Raw genomic sequence first — 12578 nt, forward strand, 5'->3', positions numbered from 1 at the left:
TGAGTCACTGAACCTCTCATTTGAAGCTGAAAATCTCACCCTATATCCAACATATCCCAGAACGGGCATACTATTCCTGTAGTTTTTACAGACCTGTAAAATGTATCCCACAATGATTCTAATTGAAAAAAAAATGGAATTCCCACAAGCATAAAATATGTCTGAACATACGGTAAAGTATTTCAGTCACAGCATCTGCAGAAGCTTAGCTGCAAGTGTGAGTCTGAAGACGGCATGCTGAAAGTAATATGGGAACTGCCCTGTCAGTAAGATTAATGTCAGCTACAATCAAATCTCTACAGTCTTGTGGCAAGTCTACTAAGGAAGTAGCCAGGTCTTAAAAATGATTAGCCAAGAAAAAAGTCCTGTAGTGGATTTCTATGGGATAGCAAGGTCGCCAAGATGAATAAAAGACTCAAGTGGTCTTGAAGCAAGTTGGGGATGGGAATAGCAGGGTCCTGAAGATGAATGGCCGGCCAAGTACAAGTCTGTGTCTGTTCCTTCTGCCTCATTACCCATCCATCGGGGATGTTATGTCTAGGACCCCTTGTCAACCCTGCTGTCTGTCACAGCCTCCGGGTGCTCTCCTGACAGGGAGGGAGGAAGATCATTGTTGTCTATGATACTGATACACATAACTATCCCTGCAGGCAATGGATGACAGTGGTCCAACGGAGTTATGATACACAATATCAGGAAGGTGAAAGGCTTAGAGGATCAACTGGTGCACTGAAAAACAATGTAGATTTGCAAGCCTACAATCATTATTATTAAATAGGCAGACTAGGGCTGAGTTATTGAGGAAAAACTGTTTCAAGGCATATTACACCAATTGCAACATACCAGAAATCAAAGTCTGCAAAATATCATCCATCATACAATCAGCCTGTTGGGTGGTCATCTTCCTATTTCAGTTTAACCCATACTCTTCAACAAGTGACCAGGCAATATCAATTTTACTGCCTATGAAACATGAAGAACCCAGTAAAGATCTGTAGATTTTTGTTCATCGCTTCGCACTGCCCTTAGCAATATCCCACACATACAACAAACATTTACAAACCAGAATACCAAGCCATAGAGCTTGACCACCAATAAATTTGCCAGATATATGACCAGTATATAATCTTCACGACAATCCCAATCTGAAATCCTAACAGAAACTTCCCAACAAGAATGTCTTCTTGCCAAAATATGTTGCAACCCTGGTAACTGCAGCAGAACCAAACCATATGAAAGTTGATGTCTAGTGCAATTCTGCATGATGATTTGGCATTACCCATTGCGAACCTAAAAACCTCATCACTGTCAAAATTCCACTATATTTACATCTTTCGTTTTTTCACTTCTAACATGATCCTGGTAAGCCCGAACAGCTGGGGATCAGGCAATTACTCCCAACATTAAGTCAGCTCACTACATAGATGGAACATATTGAATGTTGCCTCCTCTCCATGGCTCAGGAAGACAGAGAGAGACCAGGACTCCTCCACACCTTTGTCACTGATCACTGCTTCTCACATTGGGCTTGCATAATTCATGAAGCTTCCAAGCATGTACTAGTATTCCCACATGAATGCCTTTCATTACATTTACATGGGACACTCTCAACCTACTTCTTAATTTCTCATGTGTTTCTCCAGTGCAACAAACCTGGCACAATACTGAGCCAAGTCGTAAAAGATATTATGTAGATTTATTGATCCTTCGAACAAATAACGCCTCTGGGGCGACCAATTTTACCTGCATACATAGTCAGCTGGAAAATTTCAAAGATACTTCATTCAATTAATTCAATTTAACATAAATGTTCAAATAAATCATATCTACCGCAAATGTAAATGTCAATTATCAATTCAGCCATAATGGGAAGTTTGTTTATTACTAATGAGGCAGAAATTTGACACTTCTGAAAAATGAATTTGAAACTTTTTTCACCGGAGCTTCTTCCAAGTTTCACTAAGACTTACAAAAGATACACTGTTTCTCACCACCAGAAAGAATTCTGTTCTATCACACCATCAGTGCATTTCATGGCCTCTCACATCAACTTTACCATCACGGTACAATCGGCATATTACTGTCAAAAACCTGTGGATCCTCTACAGGAACTTTTCTGTGTGAATCAGAAGATATCTATATCAGGTTTACATGGATACAAAACTGTCTTAAGAAATAACACACAGAAGATTTCCAAGTGTTTAGGGAAATATCACATTTCCCCCTAATCTATAAATAAAGGACTATGACCCTTAATTTAGGAGAAAATGTTACAGCCCAAATTGAATGGTTAACATGTATTCTTTTTTTTCTATTATCCTGTTATCCATGACAATGAATGAATTTATGAAACACAACATTTTTCAAATATTAAAGTTTCTGAAAGAATCCGCTAATATCCTCCACATAAATAACAACTCAGTGAAGCCTTGAAGAGTTTGACGAGATGTATCTGACAGATATATGGTCTGAAAAATTTGCTTTTCAACTAGAATTGAAAAGGTTTCAAATTTAGAGAGATAGACATAGAATAAGGATCGTAATTCCCTGATGTGGATATTTCAGACAGTTTCATTTTTTCAAACTCTTTGCTGTTTAGCATCACTGGCTATCAAAACGGGTTACTCACGCGTGGCTGGGGGTAAATTATGGCTGCTCGCAATGATGTGTTGTAATTACAAGCCTACAAAGAACCAAGTTACAGGAACTGTGGCCTGCTAAGAAAGACCCTCAAAGAAAGTCTGGCTGCAAAATACTGCTTGTCCTTTATTGTGAAAACTTGCTTTAACCTTTGGCGTTTACATGAATAATGAAAAAACAACTGAATTATTGTGTTTGGAGACAGTCTGTCCTAATCAACACATTCCGAGTTGGGAGTAGGAATTACTAGCGTGCATAAAATTAATTCTGATCAGAAACCTCTCAAAAGTTCATGTCACCTCAAACAACCCAGAAGCACAATCAAATATGATGTTAAACAAAACTACACCCTCTAACTTGGAAATAATAGCAAAAAACTCAAATGTTTCTGAACTGAAAATTGGGTTATTAAAATATATGCTAAACAAACACTGAAAAGTTTAAAACATTAGCGGCATGAGAGAAAGTTCAAACTTTCTTGATAAAAGTAAGCACGACCCACCAAAGCAATGCATTTTAAAAGCGCATTAAGTGTTTCCAAGAATATTGTCCCATTCATATGGAAAACGAGAAAACATTCATCCCTTGAAATATTGTTCCTAGAGTGTGGTGATGCCATGGAATGGCCAACGAAGTATTTATTTGGCAAATCCGTATTCATCCAACCAATGACGATAGACATCTTGAGTGAAAACGGAGCTTGGCAATTTCTTGAATTTGTATTTACTTTTTCCGCCTCCATGGGTTAAGCCAGTGCACAGTGCAATCTGCCATGCACATTGAGACTGGATTTATTCAAATCAATATGCACCACATAAAATCAAACATATTTAAAATCAGCCCTCTTCAACCCTGTCGAGACACAAAAGCTGTGTTCTTTCACAATCTACCATAGGAAGTCAGTGATAAAAAAAATATCTAGATTATTATGCACTTTTCAGTTTAGTTTGAAACGACTGAATCTTGATGACAACAAAATTGCAGTTTCTTCATATCTTTCCAAATAATATATACAAGTATTCTAAAAATAGCCTAATCTACAATCTGCAGAATACAGATTACATACAATCTTTCTCAAACGTTACACAGGTAAACTTTGAACGCTTACTGGGAGGTGTAATTAAATATGAGCCTGCGATGAATCGGCTTCATCAACCGTGAATATTCTCTTCGCTGAGAAAGAAAAATATACCTCTCTAACAAAAGATCCTCATAATAATGTATCATATTTGGTTCCTGACGACATCTTTTTGCATGATACATCACACAGTCATGTGACTCAGCAGTCTAAACTGAATTGTGTTAAATCTCAGTGGTGTTGAATGTTCTGATTTTGTTTTTAATACAGTCTGTGTTATAACATAGGCTGTTGTCATCAATCATACAGCTACTAGTATACCACCTGAAATTCATCACGAAAGAAAATCAGTGAATAAAAATAAAACTCAATGGTCAGATCTCTGCTGAAGCATGAAGATCATTCAGATTTCATATGTGATGACTTAACAAATTCCAGTCTAGTCTTGAAAACAAATACTTGTGAGCAAAGATGTCTGTGTTAAATCAGCCATTTCGCCACCCAGGCTTCCATGTTGAAAGAATCCAATACAGGTATGCTCTGGGAAACTACAAATGATATTCTGTCAGTCTCTCACAGTGGATGATTCACCAGTATACACACACAAAAAAAACAAAACAGAATTCTGGGAATTATTCTGCATAAATTTGTTCCAGGCTATTTACCACAATTCATTTGCAAGAACCAGATACCATTCTCCATATTACTTCCCTTACAACTATGTTTTTATGAACAACATGTGATAAAGCTTTTTAACCATAATACTTGACTACCTTTCAGTATCTAAACATCATAAAGGTGTTTTATTAGTAAATGCTGACTCTTGAATTACAAAGTCAACTTGTATTATTATTTGTCATCAAATGTTCATTGTTGTGCAATACTCTGGATCTATTTAATTCATTTAGCATTTCATTGCGAACATGGTTCCTGTTGAACATATGACACTAAAAAATAAATACAACTATCATTTAACAACAAAGCTTTGTTCTTTTAAATACAGCTGAAAATTAAATTTGAATGAAATCTTCCTTTCTTTGAAATATTTACAATCCTGTGAATAACAAATAGCTACACAAATAACACAGCATTAGGGATTAAAGTTAAGGATCTTGCTTCTAATCAGCAATTAATTATAAAAACATGTCTTTATTAACTGTCTGTTGGTAACCTTAAGAGATTCATTATCAAAACAACATTATAAACAAATCATCAAATGGCGGAATTTATTTCCCCCAGGTGGCTTTATAGGAATTCAATGTATTGCTCATTGCACCCCATTTTGATACAAAATGGTGTTGATCATGACCCTTATGAGAGGTAATGAAATCTATAATGGAGAAGGTGGCCACAGCCACTGGCAAACACTGACTACTTGGGCTGGAGCTTACTCCCCACAGTTAACAACCCTTGACAAATGGCAAGCTCCACCTGGATGATCTGAACCAGCCTTTTTAATATAACACTTCTGAGTGAGTGAGTGATCTGAACCAGTCTATTTAATATAACACTTCTGAGTGAGTGAGTGATCTGAACCAGCCTTTTTAATATAACACTTCTGAGTGAGTGAGTGATCTGAACCAGCCTTTTTAATATAACACTTCTGAGTGAGTGAGTGATCTGAACCAGCCTTTTTAATATAACACTTCTGAGTGAGTGATCTGAACCAGCCTTTTTAATATAACACTTCTGAGTGAGTGAGTGATCTGAACCAGCCTTTTTAATATAACACTTCTGAGTGAGTGAGTGATCTGAACCAGTCTATTTAATACAATTCTGAGTGAGTGAATGAGTGACCTGAACCAGCCCTTTCAATACAATTCTGAGTGAGTGATTGAGTGAGTGACCTGAACCAGACTTTTTAATACAATTCTGAGTGAGTGAATGAGTAACCTGAACCAGCCCTTTTAATACAATTCTGTGTGGGTGATCTGTACCAGCCTTCTTAAAACAGTTCTGAGTGAATGAGTGAGTGACCAGAACCAGCCTTTTTGATACTATTGTGAGAGTGATCTGAACCAGCCTTTTCAATACAATTCTGAGTGAGTGAGTGACCTGAACCAGCCTTTTAATACAATTCTGAATGAGTGAGTGAGTGATCTGAACCAGCCTTTTTAATACAATTGTGAGTAAATGAGTGAGTGACCAGAACCAGTCTTTTAATACAATTGTGAGTGAATGATCTGAACCAGCCTTTTCAATACAATTCTGAGTGAGTGAGCTGAACCAGCCTTTTAATACAATTCTGAATGAGTGAGTGGGCTTTGCTACTTTTACCAACACCATGACAAAGGGGACATCAGAAATCATCTTACCGACTCAAACCCATTTATTCTGTTACAAGGAAACACTTTAACCACAAGGCCACCAAACTACAATCATGACCTAAATAAACATTATGAGATGTGTAATCAACAAGACACTAAGAGCTCTTCATTGTTGTTTGAGATCGATGTTTTCAGGTTTTTTCAGGTTTTTGTTACCACTTTGAGAGGAATTTATCATTTCACATTTAACCCCACTTAGTTATTATGAAATTTTTATGACAACCATTACTTTGTTGAGAGTCATACTTTATTAATTTTGTCATGAAATTTAATTTCATTCCCACAACTGAATGAAATGAATAATGCACTTATCGATTGACACAGAATTGACAATTCGTGCAATTAGAAATAAAAATATCAATAATTTCCACGAAACATTTCACACGCTCATTTCAGCCCAATCTCTGATATATAATTATACCTGTACATGCCAGGTGTGTCACATGCAACAATGCGAAACACATACCTAACAACAACATTTCCATCTGTTGAACATCAAGGAAACATTTCTAGCAGTCAATGGACCATCAAAACACAGAGCAGTATAGAGTGCATGTTGAGCATGCAGTACGCCAACATTGGGATTGTCAATGTTGATTTCTTAAATAATGTTTTAATTACAATACAAGTTATGATTCTAAAACTGTTTTTTTTTTTTAACAATTAAGCTGAATTTTCATGTCTGCATATTTATTTGTTAATAAGTGTCAAGAAATCCTTGATTTTTTAGTAATTACATGAAATCCCAAGCCAAAATATAGTTTTCATTACAGTATTGAGATGTTCAGGGTTGTCATGAAATCCCTTGTTCCACAATTTTGCTGCAACATATATACTTGAACAATATATATGAGTAAAGTATCTACACTGGCAAATATGTTGTATCTGAAGAGGAATGTTGAGGCACCCAAAATGTCACCCGAAGAGAAGCCAATCTCCTTTTTCAGGATACTTTTTGGGTTGTAAAATTTGGCTTATCTACGGCAATATACAGAGCACTCTGTCCAACTCAGACTCTGTCTTCAATGGACTGCTGTATATACCGGACTGAACTTACCATCCCAACATAATCCTTCTTTCTTGTCATAACGAAAAACCTCTGCATCTTGGACTCTCATTATTTTGGATTTCGGACCAAAGTTTTGAGCTGAAAAACATAGCTTTATAATCCAGACTGAGCAGGAAGCCTGCTTGGCCAGTGAACCTTGAATACACAACAAGTTGATTGCTTTGTGTATTTTGTCTATTTACCTTAGTATAATTAAGATGATCATGTAAACAATAAAACTTTGATCACACCCTATACTAATTTCAGCAATAACATAAACAATTGGTGTATATGCTGGTCCCAACCGTAATACAGGAAGTCAGGTCTAAAAATAACTGATGTACGTATCATTTAACTGTAAAAATAGTGATGTAAACACATATTCAATTCATCAGCAATGTTACAGTAAAATGTCTACCAACCAGCACAACCTCAGTTCTCTTGACCTGGGAATTATTATTAATCAGGCATTGATACAGGAATTCTCTGTAACTTGGACTGCAGTCTAATTTTGACTTTTTTTGTCAGTCCCAAGCCAGTCCGAATTGGACAGAGTGCACTATACTGTTATAGTAAGTTACTCCTTAAAACTAAAAAAAATAAAACAAGAAATTTTTGCAATTATTTTAAATTAATTTATAATTACACATCTAACACCTAAAACCTGCCCTGGAATACAACATGCAACAGGTCAATCACCTTGCATGAAAGCAGTTGTCAGGTTAATATTCTTAACATGTACAGCTGAGAACAATAGGATCTAACTTATATTTTAGACTGCATTGTCTGGGCTGGGTGGTGAAATGGTTGGGCATAATGTGAAATGCCACTGTAGTGTTATAGTGGTCTGAGATGGAATGAACAGACCAGATTCAGCTCGAGAGTCATTATCGTGGCCTATTACTATTAGCTGAACATGATTGCATGGATAACATTACCACACCGATGGACCTCTCCAAGAACCTAAAACACAGCATCTAATCAATGAGCAAGTGCATTGTTACAGCCTGTCTGTAAAACGTGCAAAGAAACATTATATAGATTCTTCCCAGTTCATCTCATCAGACAATTATATCAATCGCTAGGAAATTGCAGCAGAGCAACTACTTTTAGACACCATTTTAGGGAAAATATGCTTGCTTCGATATCCAGCAGTCTAATGTTGATAAAATCTTTAGCATTCAACATCATTGATATATTTGCATCTGATTGACAAGGTGTGTTTGTCAGGAACTGTTGTACACACGAACTGAACACCCACATAGCAACAACAGCTTCGAAGTCAGATGTGGATGACCTTGAAACTTCCCATCAAGATTACTACGTTGTACAAGATTCATGTCTTTCATGTTTGGAAATCAAAGCAATTCAAAGATTCAAACAGTGATTTTTCAAAAGTAAGTTTCATGATAAACCAGAACTCATGATAAACCCAACTAAATGACAATCACTACCACAATGCTGAACATTTTTTCAACTTGGCTCTTATGAAAAGTTTGAAACCAGATCCATCATAGTTTACAAGCACATCTAATCTACTGATGACAGTTCTGGGTTTTTCATTATAAGGCTGCATCAAGAGAACCCTCCCCAATGGATGCACATTCCAAGAGAATTGAGCTACATTCACCTGGCTACAAAGGGGAAACCACCCCTCAAACATGGCGTCTTATCACACCATCCATTGTGGGTTATCTTAATGTCCATCAACATCATAAAATCACATCAGTTTTCAAAATATCATCTTTCAGGGACATAGGGGAATGCTTTATCATTGTTTGGGTGCCTTCACTTCTCGCCGAAGAGTGTGTCGATTCAAAACAGGACAATATACAGGTGTTACATTTGAAATATTTCAAAATCTTACCTAGATTAAGTTTAGATTTGCCTCAAGTGCATACGCAATGTTCAGAGACATTTGTATGTTTGAATATTTATGATCATAACACTGACTTTTCTGACACCAGAGGGCTAGCCTATTAATATTGTTACAATAAAAGGCTTAGAAACTTAAAGAGTATCACCTCCTGTCGCATAATCATTCTCATTTTCTATCATCCTCGTGGTTTGGTAGACTGTAAGTTTTACCTGAAGTCGCGGCAATGCATGCTATAGAAATGATCCTTAAAAGTATGATTTGTCCACAAAGTCTGCGCAACGAAATGAAAATCACCTGACTCATGGTTTGACAAACTTCCTAACAAACAAGCCAAGAATGATGATAAATCAGGAAGGGAGATAATTTATGACACGTTTGAAACACTCGGTCATCTGCCCCCAAAGACTTTCCTAATGATTTATTAAACATTGACTGTGTTTACCTGCCAGAAACAGGCAGGTGGCCATGGGACAAAAAAGAAATACTATATTTGTTCAGAGGTTTCATTATACAAAAACAAGAGGTATGCTGACCAGAGGGCGTATTGTGAGACCATTTCAAGCATAAATCTCCACGACCTTGTTGGCATCCAAAGCATATGCATTGGTGACACCTGAAATTTTAGACCGATGATTCTGGGTTCTGTATGGTAATTTTATCCTATGTTTCCGTGACAATACCCTCCTCAACAATTTTTCAACACAACAGATCCATTATCATGTCAACTGACTGACTGAACATTTCCATTCAATTTAATACTGCAAAATCAGCCAAAACTCAAAGGACCTCAAAAATCCAAAGCAAGCTGAGTGTAATCATTCACATGTAATTCATTAATAAGAAACAAAACCATAAGAAACACTTCTTGTCATCACGAGAAAAAAAATATTCCAGTCATCAATATAAAAAAATTCCCCGATGATTGTGTGTTGAATAAATGGCCTCATTTACATGGGAGCCTCGCATCAGCCTTTCATGTGAAAGTGGCAAGGAACACCATTATCAACGTGACAGAAACCGGACATCCTGTTGTGAGCCTTCAGTGACCATTAAACTTCTGTCGCCTTAACTACAAAGGCCCCACACTTTGGTGGCTGGAAATAAAACCACTGCATAGCTATTCTTGTGACATGTCTGCAAATTAAACAAGGATTTGTACATCTAAATTGAATTGAAATACAGCCATTTTGAGAAATAAATTCAACAAGTAAGATGTCAATTCAGCCGGATAATTTCCAATTACACTTGTACAATCGGTTTCATCGAATAATGATTCTAAGAAAAAAATTAAATGATCTAGGAAATAATTACAAGGAGCTGGCAAAGTTGTACTTCTTTGTTTATTGAAAAACATGTCAAGCTGTTGTCTTGGAACCAGTGGTATAACTGCCCTGAGAAATCAATCTTACATCATAAACACCATTTTCTCCACATGACGGTTGTCAGGGGCAACCATCTCCACTCATCCCAACAAATCTGAAAAGATACTTTAAGATCTAACACAGCTATTGTCATAAAGTCAACAAATCATACAAAAATATTTTCTTTTCATTTGGGGTAAAGCCGTCTCAAACTAGTCAAAGGTCATGACTTTTGCACAGAAAAAGCCCAAAGTTGCAGGAAAAACATGATGAATTGCTGAAGTATCTACTTGCCACAAGAACCTCGGGTAAACTAGGGAAAGTATTATGGCAAGACCCACTGACTTGAAGAATAGCCCCTCTGATTGGCCGCAAATGTCAACATAGCCGTTACAACAGCTTTTGAAATTGTCAGGCCTGTGGCAGCTCTATAGTCAAGCAATAACCCTAATCTCCATCAAATACGAAGAAAAAGTAGATGTTCCCCTTTGTTTCGTGGACAATAATCTCTATGGCCGACAATAGTGCCACTGGTCTGTGACCACTAACGACCGAGGCAAACGCCAATAAGCCAAAATATCTTTTGTACTGTTTAGAGTTCATGGCTAAACTCTACACCGAGTAGGCGGATATGGTCTTCGTCCGTGATGTTTGCTAAGTTGGAACAATATATGAAATGCCAAGGACATAATTATACTCAGAATTAAACAAAAATTGTACATCAATTTACATTCCACAGGTTTGAAGCTGTATTGGTCTCTGAGATGTGCTTTTGTGCTTAGAAAGGGTCTAAATCCTCGAATATGCAGATAATGTTACTTTGTTTCCAAACACATGGTTCGGAAACATATCAGAAACCCTCAGCCTTTGATTATGGTTGTGTCGACACATAATTCTCTACAAATCACCCAATTTGAAATGAAAACCTTTCATGGTGCACTTCAAGCAGCTTACTTCTGCCTCAGTCTACAGCCTAACCAAGATAATCTGGATTACATCATGTAATCTGCCAACATTCACAAGCATCAATGTCCATTTTAAATACATTGTTAAACATTCTTTTGTTGTGAGGAAATTGGGGTTTTTTTGCCATCAATTACAGCAGGCACATTTCTCAACCTATAACCAAGTAATACATCTATTTCATCCATCGACAACTTCTCACGCGTTTATATAAAAACAATATGGCTGTACCAAACATCAATACGCCATGTTGAATGCTGTTTCATTGCTTCACAAGGTACATCGAGCATCTCCACGCACCAGGTGGCTTATGTATCTGTGTCTATTTTGCTCTCTGCTGTTGATGCTAATCATAGCCCTACATTCTCAATCTCAAATCAATTCTTCAGGAACTATTTGTTTTGTGAGAACGCAGACCTTGGAATGCTAAAAAGTAAAGTTTGTAGACCGAAGAGTATCACCTTTACTATAGATTCCAGCCACAACCCAATCCTCTGACCACCCATACACACACACTGCCACAAAACTCCTGGCGGAAACATGCTAAATGCTTTTCCTGTATCGCAAGGCCAGACTCGTAGGCACGAGGATTAGGTGATGGGCACAGTTTTATCGCGGCTTCTTGATTTTCCTTTTTGAATCTCACCGACAAATTCACCATAGCAGAAAATCTCTATGGTGTTGTCCCAGTCAGATAGGATTTTAAACTTGTTTGGGTTCAGCCTGATCTCAACCTGGTTGGATGCTCAAAGAGGGTGACGAGGGAGCTATGGCCATCCATCAGGTGATACCAGCTTTACAACTGAATAGAACCAGCTAAATATTCTGTGTGAAGAGAAAATGTACTTTCATAAAGACATTAGCAGGTTTATAGGTACATTTGATACAATTTAGGCTGAACATACACGTTTCAAATCTGTCACACTCTGAATGAAGCTAGTGGACTGTGAGACGGCTGGACAAAAGCTCTACAACACACCACCAGTCTAGCCCAGAGCTCAACCAGAAATGTCAACATTTTGTAAAACACAACCAGCACAAGCAGAAAATACTTGACTATTACAGTCCAAGAGATGAATGCTGTGCATCGTTTATTTGAAGAGTACAGTTGAATTCAGTTCAAGAGTAAATAAATCTCCTAATGCTGTTAAATGGCAGGCCTGGGGCCTTGTTTTTCTTTATCCAATGGTGATATGCAAGTCTATCTGCGTTCAGCCAGGCGGACAGAGTTCCGAGCCAGATCATTGTCATTCAACGATCACAACCACGTTTGAAAAGGTTT

At 37.2% G+C, this 12578-nt stretch overlaps 1 protein-coding gene and 1 pseudogene across 1 annotated transcript in view; both read right to left on the reverse strand.

Moving 5' to 3' along the window:
- Positions 1–12578, reverse strand: part of LOC137274239 (protocadherin Fat 4-like) — a 141742-nt gene that overhangs the window by 112738 nt on the left and 16426 nt on the right. The window lies entirely within an intron of this gene.
- Positions 9116–9233, reverse strand: LOC137275242 (small nucleolar RNA U3; annotated as a pseudogene).

The sequence above is a fragment of the Haliotis asinina genome, chromosome 2, assembly GCF_037392515.1.
Source record: "Haliotis asinina isolate JCU_RB_2024 chromosome 2, JCU_Hal_asi_v2, whole genome shotgun sequence".
Taxonomy (NCBI): domain Eukaryota; kingdom Metazoa; phylum Mollusca; class Gastropoda; order Lepetellida; family Haliotidae; genus Haliotis; species Haliotis asinina.